This window comes from Quercus lobata, chromosome 5, assembly GCF_001633185.2.
Source record: "Quercus lobata isolate SW786 chromosome 5, ValleyOak3.0 Primary Assembly, whole genome shotgun sequence".
NCBI classification, from domain to species: Eukaryota; Viridiplantae; Streptophyta; class Magnoliopsida; order Fagales; family Fagaceae; genus Quercus; species Quercus lobata.
Genome location: NC_044908.1, coordinates 38,432,272 through 38,439,652, shown reverse-complemented (window position 1 = coordinate 38,439,652; position 7,381 = coordinate 38,432,272). Strand labels below are relative to the sequence as shown.

The window sequence follows — 7,381 nt, the reverse complement described above, 5'->3', positions numbered from 1 at the left end:
GGATTGGTTTCTTTTGTTGATATGCATTGGATGTTGGCCCCTTGTGGCAGAAAGAACATGTATTAAGGGTGGATTTCATAATGTTCATGCATTGTTTCACATTATAGTTCATAGTGTGCATGCTAGGTGTTTGATAAAATGCCTCTTAGACATTTTCTCGCTTGTTTGGACTCCGATGAGTACCAAACTTTGGGGTTTCTCATGTTTCCTCATTAGGAACATGCTTGGTTCATTAGTTGTGTATTTTGCACACTTTGCCCCACATGTGCATTTTTCATGCATTGGACATGCATTGCACTTAGCCACCTCTTGCACACACCTTTGCTACCCTTGTCATGCATTGGTCTATACCTTGCTTCTTCATCCTAGCATGTCATCTCTGTCTTATGCTTTGTAGCATTTTACTTTGTCATGGGTTTGAGCTTCATTTTCTCATTCATCTTGCACCCCTCATGCATCATTAGCATTGTTCATTCCTTCATCTCTTGCCCTCGTTTCTTCTTGACCCTTTGTCTATTCCTGACAAAAAGGGGGAGAGTATACTCTAGAGAATATTTCGGAGTATTTTGTCATTTCTATATGACTCTTGTGCACATCCTTAGGGGGAGAAATTTTATTTCTCATGCACATTTGTAGGGGGAGAGATATTCCATAGGGAAGATGCATATACCAAGGGGGAGAAGACATTGTGTTAACTAGAAAACCTTGTTCTATTTGTTTTTCTTGTTGGCTTTATGGTACTTTGTGTTATGCTTTGGTGTTCTCATTGCATCATGTTTGTGCTTTGGACATGCATATGTCCCTATGTTATTATGCTTCATTGAATGCATGTTCAGATGATCTTTTGCTTTGCTATGTGATCATTGTAGTCTTTTCTATACTTGTTATATTATACTTGCCATTTATTACTTGCTTTACCTTGAGGGTCTAATGTGTTTTGTGCAAGTGTTTCAGGGTACAAGTATATATATGTTCCAAGTGCATCACCGCTTCTCATCACTTTGAAGGGGAGAAATTTTAAGCACTTTTAGTTTATATTGTTTAAGTTTTTATTCAATATAATGTGTTTGTACCCATGTGCTTATGTAAGCTTTTAAGGTTTATGTCTTTTGCATAGTTTGTAGGCTTTATGGTTTGTACCTTGCCTAGTGCAGCCTTTATACTATGTTGAAATCAGTACTTTAATCTAAATGTTATGCATTTTGGTTTATGTACTGTCACTCTTGTGCCCTTGTAGGATTGTTCCTAGATGCATATGCCTTGTGTGATATGCATTGATTGAGTGTTGTGCATACAAGTGTCTTGCCTTGTGCTTGTTAACTTGTATGTTCTTGTGTTCATTCCAAGTGTGAATGAGCACTGTGATCACTACCTTGTGGTGTTCACTTGGTTGATCAAGCCATGGTTTGTTTCATAACTCCATCTTTGCTTGATCACTTATTGCCTGTTTCATATGCATTTTATAATTTTCTGCTTACAATGATCATGGTGTATTGTTGTGTTTCAGGAGTATTATGTTCATATGATTCAAGTGCGTCACAACTTCTAGAGTTAGGTGTGAGTGAGTTTTGTTCAACTGTTCCCAACTCACATGTTAAGTCTAGAGTCTGTTTTAGGGTTTTGTCACGGAATAGCCAAAGGGGGAGATTGTAAGGTTGAATTTATTCAACCATCTTATTGGCTTTATTCCGTGCCAAATTTGCTTGTAATTCAGCATTTAGTAACCCTGTATTTAGGTGGGTTTGATGTAAGGGTAGTGAGTGAAATAGAGTGAAGTTTGCTCAAGAATGTGCAAGAAAACAGAGTGTCGCGGCTGGGTCTCGCGGGTGACTCGCGGCTTCAAGCCGCCAGAAGCAACCTCACGTGCCAAGCATGCTGGAAGGTGAACAGTCTGCTAGCTGGAGCACTACAGGACAAAACAGGACAACTGGCCATACGGTTATCTCGCGACTGGATCTCGCGACTTAGTCAAGCCGCAAGGTCAAGTCGCGAGCCACCCCTGTTTTGTAGAATTCTGACGTTTCACATTCCTCTCCACTCCAGTATAAATACCCCTATTACCCACGATTGAAAGAGAGCTTCCAGAGAGAATTTTGAGAGAGAAACCCTAAAGAAAAACCAGATTGTTTCACCCACAATCTCTACCTTAGAATCTCTTCAAATTCCTCAACTCTCTTCCTCTCCATTGTTAAATCCTTGAGAGGCATTATACCAAACCAGGTTCTCACCATCATCATCTTTGTGAGTCTGCAGTTTGGATTTCTGGGAAGCAGTTAGGAAGGAACCAATCTTCATTGGTTGATGCTACGGTCTAGTAGCGGAATCCGGAAAGCTAGAAAAGAAAAAGGTTCGGCGCAACCTCGTTGGAGCAAGAAGCTTGGAGGGCTTAGGTGCACTGGGTAGATTAGGCTTGGAGGGTCTATTGCTGTCCTTGTATCCCAACTATATTTTCTAGTGGATTGATTACCGCTTGGAGGGCGGCGGAGAGGTTTTTCGCCGAGGACTTCGGTTTCCTCTTCGATAACACATCGCGTGTTGTCTTTGTTTTTGCATCTTCCTTCCTCTATCTTTGCCTTTAAATTATCTGCTGTGGATTTTATTTTGTTATGGCTTAGATAGTATTTAATCAATTTCGTATGATAGCATATGTTAAGTTTCCGCACACTAGTTGTTTGACATATTGCTTGAATTGATTAAGTTGTTATTTGGGGGTCTAAACGTTCAAAGGTGTTTTTACACGTTTTTGAACTTTCAATATGTACTCTCACTTTTGCTGATTGGTATTGCTTTGAGTGTTATCTCAGGAAGCTGGTGCAACACAGGAACTATGATCCAAGCTGATGTAAGAGTAGTAGTAATGCTAGCTGCTGCAATTTAACAGGAGCATATCTAATGTATGATCTGTTAGTGTAGGTTTGTTAGCTAATGTATGACCATAGCTAATGTTTTAAAAGTGTATATTGAAATGTCAAGTTGTATTTCTATTGTACAATTTTATTATAATTTCCCTTTGACATTTGATTTGCTGTCATCTTTAAAAGCATAATCTAATAATTTCTTTTTGGGGACCTGAATTTGAAGCAAAGAAATAGAAAGAAAATGTGTAATACAAATGTTGGAGAGAATAAGAAGGAAAAATAGCAACTACATAATTCAATTTAATTTTCAGTTACTGTTTTACATCCTACCTGTTCTGCTATTTTTGAAGAGTGATTGAAAATGTAGAACCTTGAAATCTAAAGGTGTAATGTTTTTGAAACAAAGTTGATTATCTCTTAGATTTTAGTTAATATTCCACTCTATTTGCATAATTACTCGGGTTAGCTACTTTAAACTTTTATTTTAATGGTAGATAAATGCAAAAAAATGTATTTACTTTATTGTTGCTGGCAAATCATGTTTGGTTGGAGGACACCTCTTATTCTTTGAGTTTAACACTATAGAATACATTCAAAGAATGTGTGTGCAGCAGCTAATGTGGCATGACCACAAAGAAGGGACCTTTTCTCTACCTCACTTTGTTACAAACTCTCTACCCTTTTCTCTATTGTTCTTTCTTGGTTCTTACCCTAATATTCTAGCAACATGTTCCTCTTATAGTCTGAGGAATGTTGCTAGGTACAAGAAAAATGTCACATTATGATTCCCCCATTTGAACACTAATACAACTGTTGTACTATGTAGTGGCTGGAGGAGAGAGAATGAGCACACTAAGGTTAGTATAGCTGCATGAAAAGTAACCCTACCACTATGTAGGGAGCAATCCTTGGACAAGGAAATGGACATAAAGGGTCTTGAGAGCAATGCACATGTCACACCCCAAACCCGATACTTGAATTTGTGACCATGATCGGCATGTTAATATCAAGCCTAAACCTGGTATTAACAAGAACCAACTAAAACTTTTAAGAAAAATTTCCTCTTTCTTTTCATTCTCGTTTCTTTACTGATAAAAAAATTCGCCTGATATTCAGAGCATCTACACTATACTCAAAAAATAACATAATCCACCAATCATTCAATATCCACACTTTCACATAATACATCTCTTAATACTTTAAGGTACACAACTATCATTAGATCTTAAAATACACAATACTACCAAGCAAAACATCAACTGCTAATTTGGGATCTATACATTAAAACTAAAACTAGCTCCTTCCAAAACTTGACAAAGACTCCCTCTGCTCCAAAATAAAACCTGTTGACTAAAAGCGTGGAAGGGGTGAGCTACACAGCTCAGTAAAGGTAAGATACATAAAAATTTAATAAGAATACATGTAAATCAAATCATTTCATTTTATAAATGTCCAGATAGGAGAACATCTTTTCACGCATAGTATTTTATACTATTCATAATAAGAACTTATATGCTTTTCATCGGTAAATAACTGTTCTCCTTTTTCTTATCAGAACAATATTTTCAAAATCTTTTAGATTGAACGTCTTTCATTTCTTACAAAGTCACCAAATATAATATTGATTATTTAAAATCATATACTTACATCCATACATATATGTATATATATTCTCATTACAACATAATCATTTTAACTTAATTCAGATAATTGGTAACTTTGTCTTAAACTCAAAACATCTTAAAGAATAATAAGACTTTTCTTCATAAACTTCTTCTCATAAAATATTATAACTTTCATAATCATAAAACTTAACGTTTCATAAAGAATAGATGTCTGATAACTTTTTAACATAAAATTGCACTTTCATCAAAAACTTTATCTTTATAGAATGTTAAAACTTTGGAAACTTTTATCTTTAAGGAACAACTTTTCTTTTCATCAGAAACTTCTTCTTTCCATTAGAGCTTTCAACTTTTCATAATGCACTTAAACAAAATCATTCTCTCATGATTAATAACATAATATAGCGGTTTATAAATAACATATTGGTTAGTTCATGTCTGATAAGTCTGTACTTATTTGGGAGGCTTCTAGCACCACTATGCTATGCATCTAGCATTCCTCACAATTACATCATAATACATATATTCAACCATGGGGGTCGGTTGACTTCCTCGACAAGTTGGCTATAACCAAAAAGGGTGGGTAGAGCAGAGTCAATCCAATTTTTAATGGCCAATCAGATAACATTTTCCATGGAAAGCCAGTAATTAAACCCCTACTGGCAGAGTTCAGATCATCAGAGGACATAACCCGAAAACATTTCATACTTATACATCATACTAAAATTCATAGTTTGCATAACATTTCATAATAAAAGCATTTCCATTGTTTTCTTTAAACATCATGTTTGTGGAATTAGTAATGGCAGCGATATGCTTAAATCATATACATAAGGTTTCGAGAACTCACGAACATATCTTTATCTGAAACATGATTATATGTCATATCTCTAATAAAAAACATTTTAATGCATCATATACTTTAAAATAACCTCATGACTTACCAAATGCTCATATAACTTATCCCTTACTTGAAAGCAGAGGAATTGAAAGCCTATAGTCGAAGGAGCTTAGACTTGGGAACTGGTAACACCTAAACCAAATATCAAAGCTTATTACTTACTATCAATTATTCTTTATCATAAACTTACACATTCATCTCAAAACCTATTTCTTAGAATCAAGGAAATCCTAATCCCACCTCAACGAGGTTCCCACAAACATATTATGCACACATCAACAAATGATGTACCAAACTAAAGAAAAACTATCATTCTCATATTTATACCATATCTCCAGAAGAGCCAAATTCATTTCAAAAGGTGCTTTGAGATTAGGCAATAATGCATGCATAAACATAAAATCCTTTAAGTATGGTCATGTAACCATATACACTCATAATGCAACATACAACATGTTGAACAAAACAACTTCATAAATACAACCATCAAATGGTTTAGAACCCCTCCTTTGAGTACTAAACCTCAAACCAATTTAAACACAATTAATCTATGATCTAAACATACCAAAAAATAAGCATATTAAATTATAGCTCAAAACATTCACCCTAACTTTAGAATTAAATCCTCAAAGTCAGAGTTATCATTTACTGTTTACGGCTCATTTCAGCAGCACATACCTCATTTGTAAAATACAAATGGGCTATCTAAACACATCCAATCTTCATCCAATTTTACAGGAAACTCCTCTGGATATCTAGTAAAGACCATATCAATTTTGGAGTCAAATCATGAAACCATAATTTACTAAATATCATATAATACAGCATACTCAAATCTGTCCTGATAGAATTTCATGCAACTTAGAAATTAAACCATTATTTTTATATTAATCCAAATGTTGTGAGACCACTTTTATTAGAACCATAGGTGTCTTAGCATTCATAAGAACTACTCCTAGAATTCTAATTCATTGAATAAAATTTAATACATAATTTATCATGCGTAGACACAGAATCTGTCACAATGACAGCTTTGCAACATTTTCTTGTAAATTCACAAACAATTATCAAACAATGATATTTTCATAGGGGGGTTTTTATACACTCATTAGACATGTTAGAAAACACTTATATACATTCATTTAACCATTTATAGCAAAATTAAATACAACAAAAATCCCAACAGTAACATCAAAAGTACTCACTCGAACTTTTTCTACTTCCTTAATCATATACAATCATTAATTAGTAAAACCCCTAATCTACCTTCAACAAATCACCAACACAGTTTCAAAGCTTCTTAAAACAGCATATATATATACATATATACAAACTTACAAGTTCATGATTTTCTAATTTTACAAACCATAAACTACCATTACTAAAATTCCTTGAAGAAATCATGGATTCTAAGGTGAGAATAGCTAAAACCCTTACCAATTTATGGTTCTTGAGGGAAATAGACATAGAATCACTCTTGCATGAAAGGATTTCCCTTTCCTAGTGACTGGACCCGAAAGTATGAGAGGTAGAGAGCTTGAGAGAGTTGAAAGAAGCTTTCTTCTTGCTGCTAGACCTATAGGTGTGAGAGGGAGAGAAGAGTTGAGAGCTTTTCTTTCTTTTGGTGTAGGATCCATGGGTATGAAAGGGAGAAAGTTCTTGACTATTCTAATTGCTTTGAAAGAGTAGGAAGAAGAAGTGAGATGGAGCCTTATCTTTCTTTTAATGTGTGGACCCGTGGGTTTGACAAAAGGGACACAAAAGAGCTTCTAGCTCTTTCCATAAGAGAAAAGAGAGCAAAGTGAGGTGAGGAAATTCTGATCTGTGTGGACCCGTGGGAATAGAGAGGCTTCTAGGATGCTCTAGTTACTTTGACAAAGTCAAAGAAGAGATTAGGTGGAGCTTGCTCATTGCATGTCCAAGTCTTGGTCTTTGGGGTTTAAGGGGATGACATGTGTCAACGTGCATGATGCTTTGGCCTTACATGTGTTGAATTT

General features: G+C 35.2%; 1 long non-coding RNA gene across 2 annotated transcripts; it reads right to left on the bottom strand.

Annotated features, from left to right (window-relative positions):
* Positions 1-3,944: 3,944 nt before the first annotated feature.
* On the bottom strand, positions 3,945-7,068 carry LOC115992968. Of its 2 annotated transcripts, none has more exons than XR_004092738.1 (3): positions 6,822-7,068; positions 5,428-5,516; positions 3,945-4,208 (listed from the first exon to the last, which is right to left on the bottom strand). It is a non-coding gene; the product is annotated as an uncharacterized LOC115992968 (long non-coding RNA). The 2 variants fall into 2 exon arrangements; XR_004092739.1 differs by having other exon boundaries at positions 3,945-4,201.
* Positions 7,069-7,381: the final 313 nt, after the last annotated feature.